The sequence below is a fragment of the Schistocerca americana genome, chromosome 2 (genome assembly GCF_021461395.2).
Source record: "Schistocerca americana isolate TAMUIC-IGC-003095 chromosome 2, iqSchAmer2.1, whole genome shotgun sequence".
NCBI lineage: Eukaryota > Metazoa > Arthropoda > Insecta > Orthoptera > Acrididae > Schistocerca > Schistocerca americana.
The window spans coordinates 633,222,698-633,249,841 of record NC_060120.1 but is presented as its reverse complement, the minus strand read 5'-3'; positions in this window follow the sequence as shown (position 1 = coordinate 633,249,841).

Sequence of the window (27,144 nt, the reverse complement as noted above, 5' to 3'; positions counted from 1 at the left end):
GAAATGATATTCGTTTAATCTCGATCATGGAATTTCAGAAACAAAAAAACGCTTTATAACTTCCGGTACGACATACGACACCCAGCCGCGAATTTAATCTCTAAGCTGTGCTAGAAAAATGGTGCATACTGAAAAGATACACCAACGGTCGCGCCGCGCCTACAAAGCTACAGTAGAGCGCGTATAACAATAGCGTTCCTGAAGACGTAAGAGGTCTGGAATATCAGACGGAACGGCACGTGCGGACGTAACGAGGTCGCAGAGCAGTGTGCGGCGTCGTCACGTTACAGCCAGAACAGAGGCGGCGCCGGAGCCCCCAGCACAAAACCCGACTCCAGAGCCAGCACTTCAAATTACCTTCATAAAGGTGGCAGTAATTTCTTGCAAGGGGACACCGTCTTACTTGTCTGAAGTATATCCTCGGCGCTCGGATGTCAAACGGCTCTCAGCGATCAGTTAGAAGCAGCTTCGCGAAATTTTTCATAGCTTCTGCAGTTTTAATCTAAGGCATTCTGAAGTGTTTTTTTTTAACTAAATAAGAAAATCCCATTCCAGTGCAGAGAAAAGATAGTTTGGGCGTAAGTTCTCGTGCATTACACTTGTTTTTAAGTCAGAAAAGCTTCGACTTTTTAATACTCCCCTCGATCTTTTACTACTCTGTGCTAATCTTTATATACTGCGATTAACGCGCCCAGTTATGGACCCATGGAAAGCGATGGGTACTATTTCCTATTTCCAGAAACTATTTATTAAGGACGTGAAACGGGCCAACTTGGAGCAGGAGACGCACCAGAGGACATTTTAATTTACACTGTCTATACTTTTACAAATAAATTCATAAAACTTTGTTTGCGTGACCAGGAAGGATACAGGATTCACACTCATAGAAGAGGACGTTCAAAAACATAACAAAACAAATTTTTTTACGTGTGAAATTTCTTCATTTTTTCACTTGCTATTGGCTGCATTTATTGCTGTAGGCACACTTTTGTTCATAATTTAGAGAGATTCTTCGATGAATTTTGCACAGCATACAAACCATACTTACAGGTGTATGAAACTCTAGAATATCTCATATCTGTTAAAAACTGTGCTAAAAATTGAGATAATTAATTATAAAATTCGAGTTTTCTCTAAACACAAAGTTTAAAACGTAACAGCCCATTCATTTTTCCATAGATTAATTAAATTATAGAGATTCATACACCTGTAAGTGTGGTTTGTAAGCTGTGCAAAATTCATCGTAGAATGTCTCCTACTTATGAAGAAAAGTGTACCTATAGTAACAAATGCAGCCAACAGTAAGCGAAAAAATTCATGAAATTTCACATTTAAGAAATATAATTTTTTTGTGTTTTTGAACTTCCATGGCTATAACTGTGAATCCTGAATCCTTCCTGCTCATGCTGACTAAGTTTTATGAATTTATTTGTAAAAGTATAGACAGTACAAATTACAATGTCCTGTGGTGCCTCTCCCTCGCGAAGTCGGTCCGTTTGACGTCCTACCCCTCTTAATGATGTATGAAGCATATTTTAACAAACTACGGATATATTCACGTCATGTAGCTCAGAAAATTTGCTTTTGTTACCGACACATTTTCTTATAACTGTAATTAGCATTTCTCGCTTTTAGGGGCTGGAGCTACAGCACTATCAGCACCAGTAGATTGCTGAACATTATCACGTTCCTCTTCTTCTTCCTAAGCACCTTCACCGCTATCATCTTCACTGTTTGTGTCATCCGTTTCTTCCTCAGCAGACTCTTATGGTTTTTGTCCGTTCAGTATGAAAGTACTGCGGCGTGAGTGAACTGCTGGACGCACCAGGCACTCTCACAAGATCATATAGTGTCCTGATACTTAAGGCTAGCCAAAAAACCAAAGACCAAAGATACAACAAACGTCGCAACATTTCATGTACTATGTGAACGTCCATTTATCTGATATCATTAAATACTGCAGACCATCCGTTACTGGAGAACATCATACTGAGTTGTGGGCCATCAAATAATGGTGCAAGGGTTATCGAAGTGAGAGCTCAACATACCACGGTTACAAAAGAGAGAAATCCTCTTATTTAGATGCTGTAAAACTGATTTAGTTACCTTCATCAGAAATCGAAATAAATACTGGTTTGGACAGAACGCACTTTCTTATGAAATTACAGGCTATTCTCAGCTATGAACGGATTCCTGGGAGCACGATCGTCACGGGAAACTAGCTTAAAAGCTACTTGTGACGACCGTAGCAGTGACACATCTCCAGATGTATGGTGGTTCGCTCCTTATATAGGTGCTTGGTGGACATATGGGACGGAAAATAGTGGAGACGGAACACTACTGTCAGCTACCCTCTGGTTCATACACACTCTTCCTGTCGATGTGGGGTTTATTTACTTTCTCTAGCCCCCTGTTACATTGAATTTCCGTCTGTTTTGTACCCTCGAGTATTTCACAGTTTGTACGTAGTCTTCTATTAATGAAGGTGATCTGTAGCATTTCAAGAAAAACTCGAAGGTTTCCTTGACGATCGTGAAGTAATAAGTAGGTTAAGGATGCACGATTTTTACAAACAGGGTTCCATTGTCCATCCAAAGTCTTATCGTGGCAGAGAAGCAGAATAGGTGCAACCGACTCTATACACCTGACACTTTCAGAATGAGATTGAAGGGTCGTTAGCTTTTATTTGGTGTGAAATACCATTTCGTAACGGAAATTAAAGTGTAAATGTAATGTATTTGCTGGCAGAAAACAAAGCACCTCTCACCAAAAGTGCGCAAAAAAAAAAAAAAAAAAAAAAGATGGGACGAAAGTTATGAAGCGTACTGGAAAGGAAAACAGGGGTATTTGAAACATGTAAGCTGAGAAAGACACATTAGCAAATGCAGGCAATGAAAAGTATTGGAGAGGAAGTGAACTACTTAGAATGTATAATAAGATAGGCAGCCATCGAAAAAGAAGACACTGGAAATGTTACGTACATGAGTTAAGAACGTAAAGAAAGAAGGAAGAATGGATAGAGAATCCCAACCAAATTAGTGGGACAGTTTTAATTAGTTTGATTCAGTAGCGAGCTGTACACATATTGATGGAGTCATAGGTTAAAATAGGCAGAGGATCGTAAACTTTAGGTGTGGTAAATATAAAGAGATAAAAATCGTAAGAAAAATTAGTGAGAGATGAAGGATGGCATTAAACAAAGTCTTCTAAGCTGATGGGCTATGTTCCACTTCAAATTTATTATTATGTCAAGACCCGTCTGATGATATCTTCTTAATGATATTCTCGTGTCTCCGCTTAGCTGAACATAATTGAAGACGAGTGACCCCTTATAAAACAGAATTTGTTCTGAAGTTATTAGGAAAAATTTTGGAGGTTGTTATTGCTGGGATTTCATTCTATAGGTAAAGGTAACAGGCAGAGAAAGAGAGAGAGAGGAAATGTTTACAAAAATATTATATTTGTGCCACAAAGATGACTTCTTAGCTGTTGTATTCTTTGCGCACCGTATCCAGTAATTGCGTTCTTGATGGAGGAAACATACAAAACTACAATGCTATAGCCATTATCTCTGCTGAAATTACTTTTATTTATAAAGTTCTTAACCGCTTCTCGGACAATCCTTTTATAAATGTTACTTTTCCTGGTTACCAAGTCGATCGTTGTTGAGATCTGATTCCTGGCAGCGTTTCTCCCCACTTTATTTTAATCACTGTAGTCCTCGTGCTCTTTAACCATTGATTTACTAAAATTTTTCTTCGTTGTCGACCCCATATTTACGACATAAATTCACGAATACCAGCAGAATTTCTCTTGCCACTTTTCTCAAAATTATATGTACATACACTGGTTGGTATCTTAGCTCTTTATATATAGAAGGCAATGTCCTGACTGACTGAATCATCATCGCCCGTAGAAACATCTAAGGATAGAAACTTGAAATTTGGATAACGCGTGGATCTTATATTGAAGGTGTCGTTTAAGAAGAGATTTTCCGAAATTCCCTTAAGGGGGTGAAATCGGGGATTAAGGTTTTTTTTTCGTTAATGTAACTATAAAGGTAAGTTTGAAGCTAAACGTACGAAAATTGGTATTTGGTTTCTCGGTCAGAAGCATGGAAATGTATTCCAACATTTTCGTGAATTTAACCCTATGGGGGTTAAGGAATGGATGAAATCTTTCTTAGAAAAATATCATTATCAAAGAATTACTGAAGTATTTTTAAAGCTACATCTATGAGCATTGGTATTTGACTTCTCAGTTAAGGGGGTGAAATAGGGAATGAGACTTCTTATGGAAATACTTCATTACGAGAGTATTTTTAAAGCTAAATGTATGAAAATTTATATTTGGCTTCTCAGTTACAAATAAACATACGGATGTCACTGTTTTTAGAAATTCAACCAATGACGGGCTGAAATAGGGGGTGAAACGTTTTATGAAAATATATATTTGCGACAGCTTTTTTAAAACTAAATCTTAGAAATCTGGTGTTTGGCTTATCGATTAGAGATGAATAAATACGTCTTTTACTGTTTCTGGAAATTGAACACCTAAGGGAATGAAATAGGGTCAAACTAATTGGCTCATCGTCGCCATGCCCAAACTGCTTTGAATTGAAACTTGAAGTTTGGAGATAATGTGGATCTTATACTGTACGCACCTTTTAAGAAGGGATGGTCCAAAACAGGGGATAAAGGACTTTTTTAAAATATGCCGCTTTTAAGGGAACTTTGAAGCCAGAAATACGAAAACTGGTATTTGGTTTCTCAGCCAGAAAACGAAAATGACGTTCTTAAGTATTTATGGAAAAGTAACGGCCATGGGGTTATATTAAAAGGTGAAAGATAGTTTGAAACTAAATAACTGCTAAAGAACCACTGAAGGATTTTTAAGGATACGTTTATGGCAACTGGTATTTGACTGCTACATTAGAAATTAAAAAAAAAAGAAATACGTGTTTCAATGTTTCTGGAAATTCGGGCACTAAGGGAATGCAATAGGGGATGAAAATTTTTAAGGAAATGTTTCCTTACACTTCAAAAATTTGAAAGCTAAATTTATGGAAATTGGTTACATATAATGAAATATTTGTAAAGGATGAAGAGCGCTGTGGAAATGTCTCCACAATAACACAAAAGCAACAAAAGGCGTTATTAACAGAAACTATGGAGTCCAGCTACCAGAATCGCTTTTTGTCAGAAGTTCTTTCGGAAAAGGCCACGGTTATATGGTGTTAATTATCGATAACAGCTTAGTAGATGTTGCAATTTGTGAACGTCATAAAAATTCAATTAATAGAAACAAAAAAAATCTCTGCAGTCCATACGGTCTACCTGAGCGAAACAGCGGGCGCTAACCTATTTCTTTATAAATCTATCTTCACTCTTAATATAAAACATGAGGAGTGAAGACGGTTTTGTTTTATAAAGTTTTATTGGAGTAGTGTACCTGATAAAATACAGACATGGGCAACACGATTAGACATTTCTCACACTCATACAACATGCCACTCTTTTTCTTCCTTGCTTTGCATACTGAACAGTTTCTGGAGAATCTTTTCTTGACTGAGTTGGGGGAAGGGGGGGGGGAGAGAGTGTGGATAGACCTAACAAAACATGGAAACGAATGCTTAAAACTGGCAAAATATCGGAAGAAATGTAGTGGGTTATACACCATTAAATAGAACTGTTTCTCAGCTTTTCGATGGGAGATAACATGTCATCTCATGCGCTAAGAGAGACGAAGAAACAGTAAGAGGAAGCTGCAGCTGCTCGGCCCGTCTCACAGCCTGTAACGTAACACCGGATCTCAGAACCAGCGGCCAGCTGTGAACCAGCTGTATATGCGAATGGGCTAACTTCTCCGCAACTGTGACGGCTCTCTTCATACAAAACCTCGGTGTGGATGTGATCAGGTACGTCTTTTGCGCCGGAAAGAGAATTTTATATATAACTTTTCCCAAGAATTTTACTTATATCTTCAGTAAAAAAAAAAAAAAAAAAAAAACGATAAATTTGCTGAGTGGGAAGGCGGTCTTCGTTCTTAGTATCAGAAATAATACTGTTTCGTCTGAAGGCCCTGTTTATGGAAAGACCACGATAGCCCCTGTCCTTCATTGTCTCCATTCAGAACGTAAGGCCCAAGATATTGTATTAGATGATACGGAGAGCCCTCGAAGACAGAGTTTTGAGAACTACCTGTTTCTAGGGTGGGTGGTGGTACAAAGTAGCACCTAACTACGAATTTGTGATCGTTGGCTTTCTATACACTGTGTAACCTAGTGTTGCTAATTCTTCTGTGGGCCAACGTGTCTAGGAATCGCAGATCGACCTCTCTATCTTCAAGGTAAAATTCATATTGGGGTGAATGTCATTTAAGTCCTTATTAGTACTAGTCTGAAATACTACAATCGAGCTACATACTTCTGTACGATGTCTCTTCACAGAGTTTTACGTTTTATATAATTCCGTCGTTGGCTATTAGTTCCTAATATCGGACTCTTCAATGAGATATTCGCTACATATTCAAAAGAATTCAAATAATTTTCCTGTGATTTACGTAAATATAATATTTCCTATTTGTTTTACAGCTGCTCATTTCCTGTTGTGACTTGGTGTGCTTACAGGTGTTAACTGATAGGTCAATTAAATGTTCATTCATGCTTAATGTATTATTGTTGAACATTTGCTAACGGAAATGTTTCTGTGTATCTTGGAGTAGTCTCTGAATTCAAACTCTGTTGTACTGAGTTTCTTCTGAGATAGAAACATCTGAATGAAGTAGGGTTCCACGTAATGACAAGATTTGAAGACTCAAATTAATGTGGATGAAATGTGAAATGCTAAATGTTCATTGCTGATTTTCTTGTATCATTTTAAATAATGACATTTACTTAGATTTATCGATTTCCAAGTCTTAGTAAAGAATTCACAATATCAGTTTGCACAATTTATTAAATATAATCAGTTATTTTCCTTTGCGCCGTGTTGTGTTTCTTTTGTGACCTGTCCACTTACCGCTTCCACCCTCATTGCTTGGTACTGTTTCCACGGTTGTTCAGAATGCTTCGTACAAAATGTCAGCTGTAAGTGACTACGAAGATGAACCATAGCAACAACGTTACATTATCTTTGCGAAATTAAGACCTTCACCCACTACTAACGTGGTTCCTTCATAGAAAGGGTCACATCTAGCAGGAAGCTCTGTGGTACGACAGTAATATATTCTCTGCCCGTCTCTTTATCTATCCAATGATGTCAACCCTGACAAATTTTACCCAGTAACTCCAGAACAAGCAGTGGTAGGGCGGGGGGGGGGGGGGGGGAGGTGCGGAGGAGGATGGAAGGGAGCTCTGTTTTGTAAGGAAACGTGACACTGGTCATCCACAGTGTTCAGCTAACCGGGACTCCAGAAAATCTTAAAAAGATGGTAGCAGAGCGAACGAAAAAAATATTGAAGAGGAACTTTGTGGAACCTTACAACCTGAAAGGTTTTGTCAACAGTGACAAAGGCAAAGAGTGCTCACACCTTTAATATAGCTAGGGGAGAAAGTCAGTATATTACAAGTTATTACGTGGTACAAAAATATACAGTTCATATCAAGAGAGTTACGCCTTCACACCGCTTAAAAATCATAACGTTCCGAGTATTCCATCCCGTTTGACCTGTAGAAAGCTCTAAAATGATACCATTGGCCGCAGTTTAACGAACCATTCCTGCTTTCTAGACAAATTAAGACTCACATAGAATTCTTCTAACGAGTACTGTTACCATAAGAGTCGACCTTTCATAAGACTGCCAGAACAAGCTCAAGGGCGTTACGATTTCGTTATTTCTCAGTCCCATGCAGATTAAAATAAAACCCACACTGTTTTTGAGCAATGTTGAATTTATTGTTTAATTCCTTCTCTCCTACTCTTAGCTCGCAGGATAATACGATTTTTTTGAAATTGGATCGCCAGATACAATCACAAAAAGCAGATTTCAGAGTACTTGACAGCTCAACACAAACGTTTTGTCTCAAATACAAATAGTCTTGAGGATCAATAGACAAAGTTCAAAACCATCGTACAATATGCAATAGTTGAGTATCTGCCAAGAAAGATCGTTAGAGATGGAAAAGAGCCACCGTGGTACAACAACAGAGTTGGAAAACTGCTACGGAAGGAGAGGGAACTTCACAGCATACATAAACATAGCAAAAGTCTTGCAGACAAACAAAAATTACACGAAGTAATACGTAGTGTGAGGAGGTCCATGTGAGGGGCGTTCAATGAATTCAAAAGTAAAGTTAAATGTACTGACTTGGCAGAAAATCCTATGAAATTTTGTTCTTATCTTATGTCAAAGCGATAGGTGGATCAAAACAAAATGTCGAGACACTCTGTGACCAAAATGGTACTGAAACAGAGGATGACAGACTAAAGGCCGAAATACTAAGTGTCTTTTTCCAAAGCTGTTTCACAGAGGAAGACTGCACTGTAGTTCCTTCTCTAGACTGTCGCACACATGACAAAATGGTAGATACCGAAATAGATGACAGAGGGATAGAAAAACAAACTCGCATAAAAGAGGAAAGGCCACTGGACATGATGGGATACCAGTTCGATTTTACACATAATAGGCGAAGGACCTTGCCCCCTTCTTGCAGCAGTGTATCGTAGGTCTCTAGAAGAGCGTAGCGTTCCAAAAGATTGGAAAAGGACACAGGTCATCCCGGTTTTCAAGAAGGGACGTCGAACAGATCTGCAGAACTATAGACCTATATCTCTAACGTCGATCAGTTGTGGAATTTTGGAACACGTATTATGTTCGAGTATAATGACTTTTCTGGAGACTAGAAATCTACTCTGTAGGAATTATCATGGGTTTCGAAAAAGACGGTCGTGTGAAACCTAGCTCGCGCTATTCGTCCACGAGACTTAGAGGGTCATAGACACGGGTTCGGAGGTAGATGCCGTGTTTCTTGACTCCCGCAAGGCGTTTGATACAGTTGCCCACTGTCGTTTGATGAACAAAGTAAGAGCATATGGAGTATCAGACCAATTGTGTGATTGATTGAAGAGTTCCTAGATAACAGTACGCAGCATGTCATTCTCAATGGAGAGTAGTCTTCCGAAGTAAGAGTGATTTTAGGTGTGCCGCAGGGGAGTGTTGTAGGACCGCTGCTATTCACAATATATATAAATGACCTTGTGGATAATATCGGAAGTTCACTGAGGTTATTTGCTGATGATGCTGTAGTATATCGTGAGGTTGTAGCAATGGAAATTCGTACTGAAATGCTCGAGGATCTGCAGCGAATCGACGCATGGTGCATCGAATGGCAATTGAATCTCAATGTAGACAAGTGTAATGTGCTGCGAATACATAGAAACAAAGATCCTTAATCATTTAGCTACAATATAGCTGTTCAGCAACTGGAAGCAATTAATTCCATAAATCATCTGGCAGTAGGCATTAGGAGTAATTTAAAACGGAATAACCATACAAAATTAATCGTCGGTAAAGCAGATCCCAGACTGAGATTCATTGGAAGAATCCTAAGGAATTGCAATCTCGAAACAAAGGAAGCAGGATACAGTACACTTGTTTGCCCACTGCTTGAATACTGCTCACCGGTGTGGGATCCGTACCAGATAGGGTTGATAGAAGAGATAGAGAAGATCCAACGGAGAGCAGCGCACTTCGTTACAGGATCATTTAGTAATCGCGAAAGCGTTACGGAGATGATAGATAAACTCCAGTGGAAGACTCTCAGACGCTCAGTAGTTCGGTACGAGCATTTGTTGAAGTTTTGAGAACATACCTTCACCGAGGAGTCAAGCAGAATATTGCTCCCTCCCCCGTATATCTCGCGAAGAGACCATGAGGATAAAATCAGAGAGATTAGACCTCACACGGAGGCATACCGACAATCTTTCTTTCCACAAACAATGCGAGACTGGAACAGAAGGGAGAACCGGTAGAGGTACTCGAAGTACCCTCCACCACACACCATCAGATGGCTTGTGGAGTATGGATGTAGATGTAGATATTTTGAGTGCGGTACACGTCGTAAGGAAGGAAGGGGGTGGTTTCACTTCGGAGAGACTGATGACGCAATTGTTTATTTGCTACGTCTTGGTCACGGGACACCAAAAGTCCAAGGCGAGCGGGGAATAGAATGTTTACTTTGGCCTGAAATACTTCAGTTTGTAAACTAGGGATTGAGTGAGTTTGGATAAGGGAATTATTAAATCACTGTTCTATAACACCGTCTGGAGACAACCCACATCCCATTTCACGTACTCTCTGCTTCTTGCCCGTGGCTGATCTTCAGATTCTCGATACTGTCTGTATGGTGAAGAAGTACACCATTTACAACGGTAAATGACAGTCTTACTGAGCATTGAGGTAATATTGCAGTCTTTAGCCTGGAATAATGTTTGCTCCTGTCAAAGTTTGACTCTTACTTTAGTGAGACAGAAGTTCTGAACTTAAAGCTTTCAGTACATGCGTTTACCATGCCAGTGTGCTCATGCGACACAGTTCTGACTTCTATAAACACTGAAGATGCTTACTCAACTCGCTGTAGCATGCTGTCTTTTAAACTGACTTACAAATATGCAAGTTCTTTCCGTCTCGTTCTTGCTAGCACCTCTTCCGAAATTATTTGCAGTTCCTGGCGTTTCCCAGTTCCATGTAATCTTGGTGTCCACTTCAGTTTTTCACTCCATTAAATTAATAATGGCTATCAATACACGCATCCCTCTCTTACTTTCAGTGTTTCTACACAGCCAATCAATTTTATCATCAAAGAAGACGTCTCTGCACGTAGTACGGTAGATTTCCCGGTTCAGCTTACGGCTGATTGCAACTACTTTCCGTCACTGATCTGTTGATTTTTCAGGTGAATGTCGACAACACCCAAAGTCAAATAGGCGTATACCCACAGAAGAGAATGCTGTGCCACGCCATTTAACTGAAATCAACGATTTTTTGCAGAAAGAAAAACGTTGTTCATTCGATACACAAGTCTGCGATAGGAACGCGTGCAGTATTTAACCTTCTCCCACTATCACCAGAATACCAGCCTCTCATTAACACAAATTTGTATCTATTAAGCAAAGATAAAACGATGTCTTGAGTTTCTACGATAAATAAAAGATTACGTTCCACAGTGAAACATTTTATTCGCGAAATAAAAGAAGTTATCATTAAAAATGGCCAATAAAAAGCAAATTATAAACCCGTGCCAAACGCCGCAAATGCTTCACATGATTCACAAATGGTTTAGGTGATGTGCCCTAAGTATTGCTGTGCTAATAGTGAACACTGTGCTTTGTTAACATTGTATGTTCACGTGTATAACAAAAGGACCTTGTCAAATACAGTGCGAGTATTACATAACTTTACAAATTTTGATGGAGGTTACTAAACTACAACATGAATGTTATTCGTACAACATTTTTTGTAAATATAGCGTTTTTAATTTATTAATGAAAGAATATTTTACAAAATTACAAGAAACTCAAAAAAGCTCTTCATATTTTCCTCTCGTTTCCATACACACTTGCATCCTTCGTATCTTAAACTGTCGCACCCTTTCAAGCCGGCCATAAGATATTAATTCAAGGACTGACATCAAGTAACGTATGGGTCATGGATCTGATACTACTCTACACGAATAAAGTTCCGGGTTGCACCAGGCAGTCGTGCATGGAGAATATGTGGACACTGTGGTATTGTATTGATTTGTATCCAGATGGGGACCTACAAACGACGACGAGGCTTCGTCCTCGCCATAGCACTCAGTGTTCACAACCCCACAAAAGGCTGCAGCAGCTCACTAACCCCGCCGCCGCCTCACACCGAACCCAGGGTTATTATGCGGTTTGGCCCCCAGTGGAATTCCCGGGGAACGTCTCACATCAGAAGAATGTAGCCCCAAAGTTTGCGTTGTAGAGTAATGATGGTGTACGCGTACGTGGAGAAAATGTTTGCACTGCACTCGCTGACATAGTGTAACTGAGGCGGAATAAGGGGAATCTGCCCGCAATCGCCGAAGCATATGGAAAACCGCCTTAAAATCCATCCACAGACTGACCGGCAGACCGGACCTCGACACTAATCCGCCGGGAGGATTACTGCCGGGGACCGGCACGCCTTCACACCCGGAAAGCACTGCGTTGTACTGCACGGCTAACCGGGCGGGTTCAAATGGTTCAAATGGCTCTAAGCACTATGAGACTTAACATCTGGGGTCATCAGTCCCCTACACGTAGAACTACTTAAACCTAACTAACCTAAGGACTTCACACACATCCATGCATGAAGAGAATTCGAACCTGCGACCGTAGCAATAGCGCGGTTCCGGACTGAAGCGCCTAGAACCTCTCGGCTAGCCGGGCAGGCACAGTGTGATAAGTCACTTATGATTTCAGCACACATCTACTTTAGACTGCTACTGATGTGTAGCCTAATTTGAACCATGTGTTTATTCATACGTCCATAAATAGTGGCTGTAAAAATTCGGCATTTAATCGATTTCATATTTGGCATCAACCGTAATAAACGTTGAATATATTCATGGATAAGCACTCGGAATAACGGTACATCGATTTCCATGATCGGCAGGCGAAACACACTGCATAGGATGAAAATGAGACGTCTGCTTCAGGACTGCTCGAAGTACCCTCCTTCTGGCATTTTAAGATGTATCACATGCTACGGCGACGTTTTATGAACTGATGCTGGATTGCTTTTGACGGTCTGTGTTATTGCTAGTTATGTGTACGACTGGACATATGTCTATTACGATGCACTACTTTGGAGCAGCAGTTCCTATCTATGCATCATCAGGAGAGGTGCTGTGAATACACATCCGTGTAAGCTTGCATCCCCAATAATTTGCGCAAACTTAAATGAAAACCAAACTCTTAAACGAAACGTTAGACAACTCACTACCCTTATACATTCGAAATGCACAAGACGACTAACTTAAGGTATAATGTCAGAAGCAATTATGTTTGTACAGTAGAACACTACCATTGAGGATGAAAAGAGTATACCTCCTGGATGTGTCTTATTGCTGAGACCATTAGGTTACGATGGAAAATTGAAAATATTCATTAAAGGCCCAAACTGGGAAGGGGTAAAATTATTGACGGCTGTGGATGTACAGGTACGAGCAGTCTCAGTGGCTCACTTTCACGCATTCATTTTTATATATTTTATGACTAAAGCCCTTCTGGGCTGTTAATTATTTTACATGTGACATGTAAGTACTGCCTCTGTCTTTTATCGTTAGTCTGTATGTACACTTTTTATATAAAAAAGTGTCTTTTCCTATAAATTTGTTACTATGTTATAAGCCATTTTAATTGGTTTAATTATGATGAAGGCACTATTAGAAGTGTTGAAACCTGGTCAATTAGACAAAAAATAATTGTGATCGAGGGCTCATTTGTTTCAATTTTAATTCAGAAACGGTCACTGAACCAAGCAGCCATGTTTAAATCCTTACACCTCGAACGCCCTCTAGAAAATATCTCGTGCATTGAATGTTTAAGAACAAATATTGGATTTGATTATTAACCCAGCAGCGGTGTGGCCTGGAATTCTTATGCGAGTAATGTGTGAGGTGTAGTATATCCAATGTATTTTTCAATATATTTTGAATATTTTTACTTTAAAACATGTGATTTAATCAAATGTAAGTTACTACAGTGGATGGATGTTATTCTGTATTATCAATACAGAGTAATATTGATAAACAGAATTTTATTTATCAATTATTTGTCTCATTCCAGTTACAAATATTGAGTGATAAGCACCAAAATTAATGTCTTTTGTCCAGAGCTATTGTCTTGAAATATGTGAATACACTAAATTAACAAAAAGTAGGTATAATATAGGACGATGTAAAAACTATAAATTACGCGGCATACATTTATATTTCACATTACTTGTGTCTTCTTCCTTCCTGCCTGCTCGAGTATCTTGGTCATCAAGACGAAGACACTGCAAGAATAATCGGAGTGTCTGAAGGGACATAGTAGCCCTAAAATCGCTATCATTGTTCCACCAGATGGCTAAAGATTTTCCAGATTAAGTCATCTTGCATTGAATGTCTCTGCTAAATACAGGACCTCTAGTACTGCCATAATTTCATGCTTTGTTGTGGGATTTGCTACGTATTCTTATACGAGGGTTGTTTTTTAAGTAAGGGCCGTTCGCGCGTATATCCCGTAGTTCGCGCGGACCCTGCAACAAGCCACCGCGCCACTTGCCGGCATCCTTTCCGTTCACACTGATGCAAGTTGCAACTCTGTAGCTGATGTGTACGCATCACTGTGCTACTTTATAATGTTTACGATTATTGAATCGCCCGCCGCGTGTGAGATACGGTCAGTGATACGTTTTTTGACCACGAGAAGCTTATCAGCTGCAGAAATTCATCGTCAGTTAACAGAAGTTTATAGCTTGAATCCAATGAGTGAAGGTAAAGTGCGTCAATTGGTTAGAGTTTAAAAATGGCCGTCAAAACGCCCATGACGAAGAACGCTCAGGCCGGCCCTCTGTAATCACTGATGATTTGGTGGCTGCAGCCGAAACAAAGATTCATGAGGACAGAAGACTCACAATTTCCACTCTTTCTTTGGAATTTCCAAAAGTTTCAAGATCGGTTCTGTCAAAATTTTGTCTGAAAACCTGAAGTTTAAGAAACTGTGTTCTCGGTGGGTACCCAGACTCCTCACAGAGGACCACAAAGGGAAGATATTTGCCACTTCATTGGACTTTTTGATTCGTTTCGAGGAAGAAGGGGATGACATGTTGAGTCAAATTGTCACTGGAGATGAAACATGGGTATCCCATATCACTCCCGAAAGCAAGCGACAATCGATGTAATGGCGACACACAACCTCACCCGTCAAGGTCAAAGCCAAACAGACGCTGTCAAAGCGCAAGATTATGGCAACTGTGTTCTGAGACCGGCGCAGTGTTTAGTTAGTGGACTTTATGCCACGAGGAACGACAATCAACTCAGATGCCTACTGTGCAACTCTAAAGAAGCTCCGCAGAGCAATTCAAAACAAAAGGCGCGGCATGCTGACAAAAGGAGTTTTGCTCCTGCACGATAACGCTAGGCCTCACACGTCTCAAAAGACTCGGGATTTGATTGATTCTTTTGGCTGGGAAGTTTTGGACCATGCACCATACAGCCCCGACCTTGCTCCTAGCGATTTTCATCTTTTCCGGTACCTGTAACACCATCTTGGCGGGTAGCGCTTCAATGACGACGATGAAGTGAAAGCGGCCGTGAACTCTTGGCTGTCGGAGCAGGCGGCCGAATTCTTTGAAGAGGGAATTAAAAACTTAGTTGTACGGTATGACAAGTGCTTAAATAAACAGGGCAACTATGTAGGAAAATGGGTAAAAGTGTGTAGGATCAGAAAATAAAAGTTTTTTTACAAAAGTATTTTTATCTTTTTTTAAAAATAAAAACGGCCCTTACTTAAAAAACAACCCTCTTAAATACTCATCTCTATGCCTTTCTATACTGTTACTTGTAAGCAAACCTATTTGTGAGGTAAAAAGATATGGTGATCCTCTAACTCTGTGTCAGTTCAGTGGAATGGCTACATTGCCATGCTCCTCTTGTGGAACGAGAGTGCTGTGCTAAGGTTACACAAATTCCAGCCGGCTCAAATTTGTTGTTGTTACGAAGTACTATTCACAACTAAAGTTACAAGAACGCACTTGTACCACTATAATGACATCTCGTATCAGCTAACTGGAACTAGAAAGCCGTGCAACATGCACTCTATCATTTACCCGTAGAATTTCGTACTACACTATATACCACACTCCTACAAATCATTGCCGGATTAAGACTGACAAGTTTCTCCATGAATAATTATAACCTCGCATTTATTCAAATAACTCAACAATTTTAAATTAATTAACTTAACAATTTTAGATTAATTTTGCCACTGTTACACAATATCCTTGTTAAATTCCCACCAACCACCTTCATCCCCCTCTCTACATCTACATCTACATCTACATCTACATTTATACTCCGCAAGCCACCCAACGGTGTGTGGCGGAGGGCACTTTACGTGCCACTGTCATTACCTCCCTTTCCTGTTCCAGTCGCGTATGGTTCGCGGGAAGAACGACTGTCTGAAAGCCTCCGTGCGCGCTCTAATCTCTCTAATTTTACATTCGTGATCTCCTCGGTAGGTATAAGTAGGGGGAAGCAATATATTCGATACCTCATCCAGAAACGCACCCTCTCGAAACCTGGTGAGCAAGCTACACCGCGATGCAGAGCGCCTCTCTTGCAGAGTCTGCCACTTGAGTTTATTAAACATCTCCGTAACGCTATCACGGTTACCAAATAACCCTGTGACGAAACGCGCCGCTCTTCTTTGGATCTTCTCTATCTCCTCCGTCAGACCGATCTGGTACGGATCCCACACTGATGAGCAATACTCAAGTATAGGTCGAACGAGTGTTTTGTAAGCCACCTCCTTTGTTGATGGACTACATTTTCTAAGCACTCTCCCAATGAATCTCAACCTGGTACCCGCCTTACCAACAATTAATTTTATATGATCATTCCACTTCAAATCGTTCCGCACGCATACTCCCAGATATTTTACAGAAGTAACTGCTACCAGTGTTTGTTCCGCTATCATATAATCATACAATAAAGGATCCTTCTTTCTATGTATTCGCAATACATTACATTTGTCTACGTCAAGGGTCAGTTGCCACTCCCTGCACCAAGTGCCTGTCCGCTGCAGATCTTCCTGCATTTCGCTACAATTTTCTAATGCTGCAACATCTCTGTATACTACAGCATCATCCGCGAAAAGCCGCATGGAACTTCCGACACTATCTACTAGGTCATTTATATATATTGTGAAAAGCAATGGTCCCATAACACTCCCCTGTGGCACGCCAGAGGTTACTTTAACGTCTGTAGACGTCTCTCCATTGATAACAACATGCTGTGTTCTGTTTGCTAAAAACTCTTCAATCCAGCCACACAGCTGGTCTGATATTCCGTAGGCTCCTACTTTGTTTATCAGGCGACAGTGCGGAACTGTATCGAACGCCTCCTACGTAATACACATGACACAAGAATCTGTGTAGGATTAGTTAAATGTTGGATACCACTGAATGCTGTTACAAGTCTTCTATAGTCCTGTTAGTCTAATTTTAAAACTAATGAGTGTCTTTTTTTTTATCAGTGTATCTCACAAGTGGTTACAGACTTCTAGAGGTTCTGGAGTGGAGTTAGTAGAACAAGTTTTACAAACGAACTCATTTCCAGAAATTTTATCCAACAACGCTACAGAATTAAAAGCTACAGGAACCGGCGATAGTCAATGTATGTGTACACAGGGTGAGTCCGTGGCAATGTTACAATCTTTCAAGGATGATGGAGAAGTATAATTCGCAATTTGAGGTAAGAGTCACTGTACCGGCAACAGACGCGTGTAAAATTATAAGCGTAAATTGATGAATACATGTACCGGTACCGTTGTTCCTAAGATTGTAGAGCAGCGAACTTTCAGAGGTGGTAATATCGACCTAAAAAGAAAAAAAATGTCCAGTTAACATGCTCTTAAGGTATGCAAGAGCTGTGAGCACTTGTTAAGTAAAGGAGATGTGTTTCGCAGTAGGAAAAATGAACAAGTACTCACATTTTAGAGTGCAAGTTTCCGGGACATTTTTTTCTTCTCTTGATCCATACTATCACCTCTGGAAACTGCATACCCTACGTACATAGCAACAACAGTACTGGTACATGTATTCCACTGTCAGAGGTATCAGATTCTATTCGTTCGTTTCTGAAGTAGGGACTCTTCCCTCAGACTGGTACATTTATCCGTCTCCATCATCCCTGAAAGTTTGTAACATCATCACTGAACCACCCTGTATATACTAGGACTTTTCGGAAAATAAGTAGCCGGCCTCTGTGGCCGAGCTATTCTGGGTTCTTCAGTCCGGAACCGCGCTGCTGCTACGGTCGCAGGTTCGAATCCTGCCTCATGGGTGTGTGTGATGTCCTTAGGTTAGTTAGGTTTAAGTAGTTCTAAGTCTAGGGGACTGATGACCTCGTATGTTAAGACCCAGAGTGCTAAGAGCCATTTGAACCATTTTTGAAAGTAAGTTTCGACTCATCCCAAAATGGAAGCCACTGTGTTAATCAGAAATATTTTATCTGCGACAGCTAGCTACAGCTTCCAGCCACTGCTCTACATAGTCACCACTCCGACTCAGCCATTTGTCGTAGCGTTGTACCAAATTTCCAATACCCTACTCATTGAAGGCAGCCGCCTGTGCTTCCCGCCAATTCTCTACGCTCATCTATAGCTCGCTGTCTGTGCCAAAATGTTGTCTTCATAGCCAGTAGTTAATGTGAGCAGAGATGAAACACAGAGGGAGCCAAATACTGGCTGTAGCGCCGCTGATAAAACACTTGCTCTCGAAAACACTGCAGGAGCATTTTCATTGCCCCTGCAGACTGCGACCGGCAATTGTCACGAAGTAGGACCCATATAACAGTTCTGTAATGTGGGCTGCGTAACATAGGCGAAATCTCTCACCAGGACCTCATACTTGGCGAGAGACACTATTTTCTACGCATCTTTATGTGCTCTACACGCGCTCAGAACTGAAAAGAGCGAAGTCAGGCAACTGACAGTCATACTAGAGACTGTCGAACACATATGTGCAAAGCTTTATTAGATTTTCACAGTAGTTTCCGTTTCTTGACCGATCGAAACCTACTTTCCGAGTATCCCTCGTACATACATTTACAGGCACCGAGGCTATAGCTTTGACTCTCTGTATCGTCGTTTAATCCTGAAGATGATCATTAAGTGATCGAAGCAAATTATCAGGTGTGACAATATGCAAATGTGACACATTGCAACAAATGCCTTAACTATTACAGAGGTGCGGTATCTATCATGACAATACAATACCATTATTTTATGTTTCCGTTTTCAGACAACTGTCTCCATCTCCAACGGCATATTCTGTGAAAGACTGAGAAATCTGGTGGAAGTTATAGGGCAATACTAGTCGACCACTTGTAAGCCCATTTACCTCAACCGTGAAAAATTTTACGGTTGCATTAAGAAAGAGAAGAAAATGAAACAATGAAAGAAGCATTGTTCAAAGCCGAAAGTATATTTTTCTCATATCTTCTTCAATTTTATTCAGAAACGTCCTCGTGTCTCTCTACAGAACACTAAATCATTTAACGGTAGAGGCAGTGAACTTCCGTCTGAAGCGAAATTACCTAAACTAAAGAAACAATAACCACCTAGGCTCCCAAGTCTCCACCTCGGCAGCCAATAATTTCCTTGTGGCGGCTATTGGTATTAAGTCATATAAAGGCGTTTGAAGAAATTAATCATCAGCACACTCCAATCGAAGGCATATCGCGAAGTGCCTTGTGCATCGAACAGAGCCTCATCCTCAAACTTCTAATCGTGTACGAGCTATTTCGCGTCAAGAACATACATTTTGCATAATTATGATACCAGTGAAGTGCGATAAATTTGGTTCTGAGCAGGGGGCCTGGGGACTGATAATCATTCTACCAACGTACAATCCGCAAGCGGAAAGAGGACATGTGCAATGTAATTGTAGTCATTATGCACCCTTCGACTGTCATGGCAAGTGGAAATATTTAAGTTGTTATAGTAGCAAACACTTAGGTCACCATCAAGCAGTGGTGTGGAGGTATGGAAACATTTACCTTTGTTTATTTAGTAACCTCTGTACGCAGTAGACTTTATCTGCTTTCGATACTTTTGTCAAGCTGTCTGCAAAATGTTTATGATCAGTGTTTTTGGATTTGTTCTTTAATGCTACATGTGACAACCAAATTATATTGTCATAACTTTAGAGCAACTCGGCGGCCTGAAGATGTCCAACGAACGAAACCGCCGTAAAAGGGTAAAAGTTTAATGGTATAGGTCAGGTGGTTCTCATAAATCATTGACATTACTAAGTTATTTTTGACGACTGCACCTATTATTTTCCGGAATAAATCAGACAGTGGAAAATCTCGAGAAGCTAGAATGGAAATGCTAAAGGCAAAGATACTGAGGAGCTAAAGGCTACGCTTAGCCACAGATAGGTCAAAGTTGAATTCGTTCTCTATCAGACACCGATAGGTCGTATTAACTGGCTTCAGTTATCTAATACCCACTACAGTTGTAAATAGAGGGTTTCTTAGTTTCTTCTAGATACCTAGAAATTTTTTGTTGTAATGTTTCAGTAAAAATTTCTGTTCGTATATTGTTCAGCATGGGATCGTTGATTTTAACTGAGCGTTCATGAATGCTATTCAGTTGCATTAAAAAATTTTCGCTCTCTCAAGAAATCCTTTCTAATCGTCTAGTTCTAGACAGTTTATATACTGTCGTTAATTATTGTTGCTACGTCAAACAGAATAACCGTTACAGAAATGATAGTTAGGCGGCCAGAGTTTAGGCACACATCAGCGGAAAAAGGTTAGATTTACGAAACTGTATATAATCTTTGGCGTCGTGAATACTGTACGGTGGTTGGAATGTGGTGGTGGAGGGGGGGGGGGGGATCGAAGCCTCTATTCGTTGTTACCTCATATGATCTAGGAGCGCGTTCCTTCATATAGTTTGAATTACGGTAGACCAAATATCGACAGTATTTGCCTGAGGACCACTACGAACAAATGGGCGATCATCAATGTGAGAGGTATGAGAGACAATTAATACAAAAAGCAAGCTTGGGAAGAGATTTGTATTGCACGTTGTATCCTATGGTGAAAATAGTCATCATCTACGACATTGTCGTTGAACAGTGAAGACTGGCAGAGTGATGTCAGTGTAAACGAATTCATCCATGTTAATGCCCTTTGACTGTGGAATCAATTAATTGAAGGAATATAGCAACTAGCTACTTACAATACACCTTTATATAATAAGTAATTGTAAACATCTACGAAATGTACACAATAAATGAAACTGTAAATTACGGTTTGGTATAAAATAGTGCTGTATTTATATTACTCATAATAAGTGAGTGGCTACTGGATATTTTTATAAATATTTCACAAATATTTTAAGGCAGTCAGTGACAAAAACTGCATCAGGAGTTCTATAAAACACTGAATTAAATTCCGCACCACACTTTACTCGGCGTACTATCGAACATGTCTCTGTACGTATTCCTTACACTTTCAGTATTGGCTTGTACCTGTAACGAAACGCTACCTTGTGGTGAACATCATCCGTTGGCAAGGCTGCAATCTGATAGCGAGATTAATGGATTTAAGCATTCCGCAGATTTGGAGCAGGGTAACGATCTCATAACACATGAAATTCTAATAGGCTTCGACACGAGCGAAATTGAATGCCTCTGTTATTAATCCTTTACGCAGGACAATTAGACAGGAATTTCATTACCGCGTTTGATGAGCATATTACCTATTTTCGCACCGTTAATTTCGCGGAACATTTTATGAGACATACGGTTTGCCGAATGCAGATATACTGTGTTCGTAGTGTGACAGTAAAAAAGCATAAATTAACACAGAGAGTGGAGTTCGTCTGTGAATACAGGTGTTCACCAACTTACAACAGGACTTTGTGTTTACTGGTAACATCACTGTACTTAACATACTACTTGCGCCCTGCAAAACACACACACACACACACACACACACACACACACACACACACACACACACATACACACAAGCGTTCTTGAAATAGGCGATTCATTATAACTACTTGTCAGCTCAAATCCTGAGACGTCTATTGTAATACTACATTACGCAGCTGGTGCTTATTTTATTTCACAACTACTGTTAATAATTTGTATTTTATGGCTGTTCATTTGATGGTCTCACCTGTATCGGACTCGCCAAAGATACGTTTTCGTATTACTAATGAGTTGCCATTTAATATTTGTGATTTTATTGGTTGTAACTAATACAGTATTGTTTTCTGTCACACATCTGTGTGGGCAGTTCCAGTCCTTTGGAAATGTGGAATCGTAAATTTGACCCCATTCGAAACCTCATTCGAAACTCAAGCATAGCACGAACGATTGGGGCTGTGCTGAAGGATATGCACATAACACTCATACGCACATTTACACGAAGTAAGAGTAAGGCACTGAGGAAATTACCGTCATGTTGTAGCATCTGAAAGCCACGAAAATGTGTTACTGATTCCTGTCAAAAAAGTGAGACAGTTTTACAATATTTTTCTTTGCGTTTTCGCAAGCTGGAGACCGATTGAGAAGCTCAATTGCTCCCGGCTCCAGTGGTTGAAACGACTGGAACAGCATTCGAAAGAAGTGGGATTAAAATTACCGTCCTTGCATTCCGTTGTATTTTAACCGAGCTTGTCTTATAACCCCTCGGTAAACATTGACGCATCTAAAGCTGGTACTCTGTGTCTAAAGACTTGAACGCTGTCTCTCAACATTGAGGTTTCATTCTGCCTTCTTCCTTCGCCTAAATATAGCATCAAGATGGCAACTGACCGCATACATTAACAACCGTTAGTGGTTGGTAAATCTCTTTACGAGTATTCATATCTTACATTGCCATTCCACACAGTGAAAACATATTCTTCTCATTCACTTTATCGGATTCCATGGCTGATCTTGTAACAGTCACAAAACTTAGAGTTCGAATGCGTTTCAAAAGGATTCCCCCCGGTTTCATAAGACTTTCTTCTTTGCGTTAATGAAGACACATTGTTGTGTATAAAGTAATTCATGCATATCACTACAACGTTTTTAATTTTGAAACAACCATCCGCTTTACGAGGGTACATCTTTCTCATGCAACACAGGCAGTCTCGGGATAGGTTTTTACCCTCACGTTTCGGATCGAAGTTTTCATTTACCTTTCACCGATGTTCGGTGTCCCCCCACCCCCCACTCCCCCTAACTTCTTGACAAACATGAAGTTTACAGTCAAATGTATCTTGTACTATCAAGAAACGCCTGGAGTTATTGCATACGCTGCTGATGCCTTCGTGGTATGCGACACCGCAGTACACCCGAAGTTGTTGGATTCTGAGGCACATGGACGAGACACATTAAACAAAATTACATATCGTGAGATAAGGCGATACTGAACGCCAGTGGTGCTATGTGAGATCCGTACGCTTCTTATTGGCTATCCAACCTATCCATCCTTGAAACAGCTCATTGCCAAGAATTATTCTTTCTTTCATGTCCCAGAACGGTCGTAAATCTTGTCATAATGACTGAAATATCTAGATCAACATATCAAGATAAGTGTTTTCTATGAACATTCTTATCAGCAAAAGAGCCTTGTATAGACCCTCTATATACTGCGCCCACCTTTCTGCTTTCCCCTCCTTGCTTAGAACTGGGGTTCCATCTGAGCTCTTGGTATTCATACAAGTGGCTCTGTTTTCTCCAAAGGTCTTTTTAATATTCCTGTGTGCTGTATCTATCTTACACCTGGTGAGATAAGCCTCCACATCCATACATTTGTCCTCTAGCCATGCCAGCTTAGCCATTTTGCACTTCCTGTCGATCTCATTTTTAATACGTTTGTATTCCTTTTTGCCTGCTTCATTTACTGCATTTTTATATTTTCTCCTTTCATCCATCAAATTCAATACTTCTTCTGTTACTCAAGGATTTCTACTAGCCCTCGTCTTTTTACCTACCTGGTCCTCTGCTGCCTTCAGTACTTCATCCCTCAGAGCTACCAATTCGTCTTCTATTGTATTTCTTTCCCCCATTCCTGTCAATTGTTCCCTTATGCTGTCCCTGAAGCTCTGTACGACCTCTGGTTTAGTCAGTTTATCCAGGTCCCATCTCCTTAAATTCCCACCTTTTTGCAATTTCTTCAGTTTTAATCTACAGTTCATAACCAATAGATTGTGGTCAGAGTCCACATCTGCCCCTGGAAATGTCCTACAATTTAAAACCTAGTTCCTAAATCTCTGTCTTACCATTATATAATCTATCTGATACCTTTTAGTATCTCCAGGATTCTTCCAAGTATACAACCTTCTTTTATGATTCTTGAACCAAGTGTTAGCTATGATTAAGTTATGCTCTGCGCAAAATTCTACCAGACGGCTTCCTCTTTCATTTCTTAGCCCCAATCCATATTCACCTACTATGTTTCCTTCTCTCCCTTTTCCTACTGTCGAATTCCAGTCACCCATGACTATTAAATTTTCGTCTCCCTTCACTACCTGAATAATTTCTTTTATCTCATCATACTTTTCTTCAATTTCTTCGTCATCTGCAGAGCTGGTTGGCATATAAACTGGTAATACTGTAGTAGACATGGGCTTCGTGTCTATCTTGGCCACGATAATACGTTCACTATGCTGTTTGTAGTAGCTTACCGGCACTCCTATTTTTTTATTAATTATTAAACCTACTCCTGCATTACCCCTATTTATTTTGTATTTATAACCCTGTATTCACCTGACCAGAAGTCTTGTTCCTCGTGCCACCGAACTCCACTAATTCCCACTATATCTAACTTTAACCTATCCATTTGCCCTTTTAAATTTTCTAACCTACCTGCCCGATTAAGGGATTTGACATTCCACGCTCCGATCCGTAGAATGCCAGTTTACTTTCTCCTTATAACGACATCCTCTTGAGTAGTCCCCACCCGGAGATCCGAATGGGGGACTATTTTACCTTCGGAATATTTTACCCAAGAGGACGTCATCATCATTTAACCATACAGTAAAGCTGCATGCCCTCGAGAAAAATTACGGCTGTAGTTTCCCCTTGCTTTCAGCCGTTCGCAGTACCATAACAGCAAGGCCGTTTTGGTTAGTGTTACAAGGCCAGATCAGTCAATAATCCAGACTGTTGCCACTGCAACTACTGAAAAGGCTGCTGCCTCTCTTCAGGAACCACACGTTTGTCTGGCCTCTCAACAGATACCCCTCCGTTGTGGTTGCACCTACGGTACGGCTATCTGTATCGTTGAGGCACGCAAGCCTCCCCACCAACGGCAAGGTCCATGGTTCATGGGGGGATTGTACGGAAAGGAAACGAACACAGTTTGGTAGTAATGTCAGAGAACCAAGACGACAGAGGTCCCGACATGTTTTAACTACTGAAGGTTATTATTCAAGAACGTTAGTCATAAAAGTTTGAGAAAGAAATCCCATTGGGTAATGGCTGTACAATATTAGTTACACTTTGTCGGTTAATATTCTTAAGACGTTGTAGGTGTGGAGACGACGAAGAACGTAGCTGACAACAATGCTGAGCTGCTGCTGCTCTGCTGGTTGCTAATCATGAGTCGTTTCCAGGCTTGTGGATAATTGTGGGACAGGCAATAGTTAGAATTGCACCTTCTTCCGCCTGTCCACTCCGATCGTGCTCCCAATACTGGTCAATAAAGTAGGTGCGCCTACAATGCAGCGATGATAACTGCACACCGCGTCTGCAGGTGTGTCCAACAAACACCTCCCCATACTTTCGAGACCCAAACAGCTCTGTCTCCTCTCTGGTCGCAGTCGACAGAAGCTCTTCATATGCAAAGATAAACAGTGGTACAGCGGCTGCCATTTCGCCGTCGCTATTTATGCGTTTAACCACAGTTCCCTTGGCGATTACCCAGCGATTTACAATATTTACATTATAATTATAATCAATCATACATGGTCACAAATAAATGGACTATTACATCCATTACGTATTAAATATTCAGAAATAGCAGTATACTACAAATAATCAACATATATTTAATGGCGAATGATTTTGGATGGTGCAAAAGGCATCTTTTCTGTACTTTCGATGTTACAACTCGTGCTCGACTGTGGTGTACAGCTACTGTGTTCCACAGTGTCGGTTCACTTTTACAGTTAAACAGAATGTAGCTTTATTACTGAACACTAATCCTGATAGGAAATAATTATCTTTCATCGCCACTCACACTAAATCAACACGATGTTGTATATCAGCGTCATGAAGGGGCTCTTGCAATTGCCTCCTGCCTAGTATGAAACACAAACATCTCCACAAAACACATCAGCTGCACACATGAAGGATGCATAACTCTCAGCTAGCATGCTGAAAAGACTTTTGAGAACTACATGCAAAACTCTGTTGAATCGGTGCAGGTTTTTCAGATGAAAGTAGAAGGGGACAAAGAAGCACTTAAAACGGTCGCGTTTGTGAGTCGTTCGCTGCAACCTGCGGAGCGTAATTATATAATGTTCAGTATGTAAGTATTTGAACATTACTCGTTAGGTCACAAAGTAATAATACATGCTGATGACAAGGCTCTTACATTTTTTTAAACTTGCAAGTTGAGACATGCAAGCAAACAAGATGGCTCAGGGTCGGATTTTTATTGAATTGCACAGGAAAACGAAACGAAGGAAGTAGAGCGCACTCATATGCTGTGTAGTCGCCACCTCGGCTCGACATACACGGGTAATGAACGAGCGAGCTAGCGAACGAAGTAGTTCGAGCCACCTAGTAGCAGTTATGTGAAGTAGGAACTAAATGTTTGGTTCCATTGTTGATGTTAAAATACTTCGTAAGTTTGTGTGTTCATTATGCAAATGCTGGCTGGGTACCTGATGTTGCTCTGATATTTATTTATTCCTAACTTCTGTTTCTCCATCTCTTACTTCATTCTCGCTCGCCTCCTTCCCTCTCTATCTCCTCCTCTTCCTCTCTCTGTCCGTCTCCTCAATCATTGTGTCTCTGTCCATCTCCACCGCCTCCCCCCATCTGCCCACCTCCTCCTTTTTCCAGTCCATCTTCCCCTCCCTCTCTTGTGTCTTCCTTCTTCCCACCTATCTGCCCCTCTCCTATGACCCACTTCTTTCTCCCCATTATCACGCCTAATCCAAAAGGAGGTTGCTGGTTTTTACTACCACAGTGTTTATTTCAAGACGGTACATACAATGTGTGCCAAAAGCCTCCCCACGTTTGTTGCCGGATCCTAACATTGATTCAATGTTTCGGTGATCCATAAGTCTGCCATCTCCATGAGAATGCTGCTGCTGATGTTTGTCAAAACCTACAAATCATCGTCCTACCTAGGACTTCTTGCCGTACAAAGAGCATGCAAGGCATACAAGGTGGTTCAATGCCGCA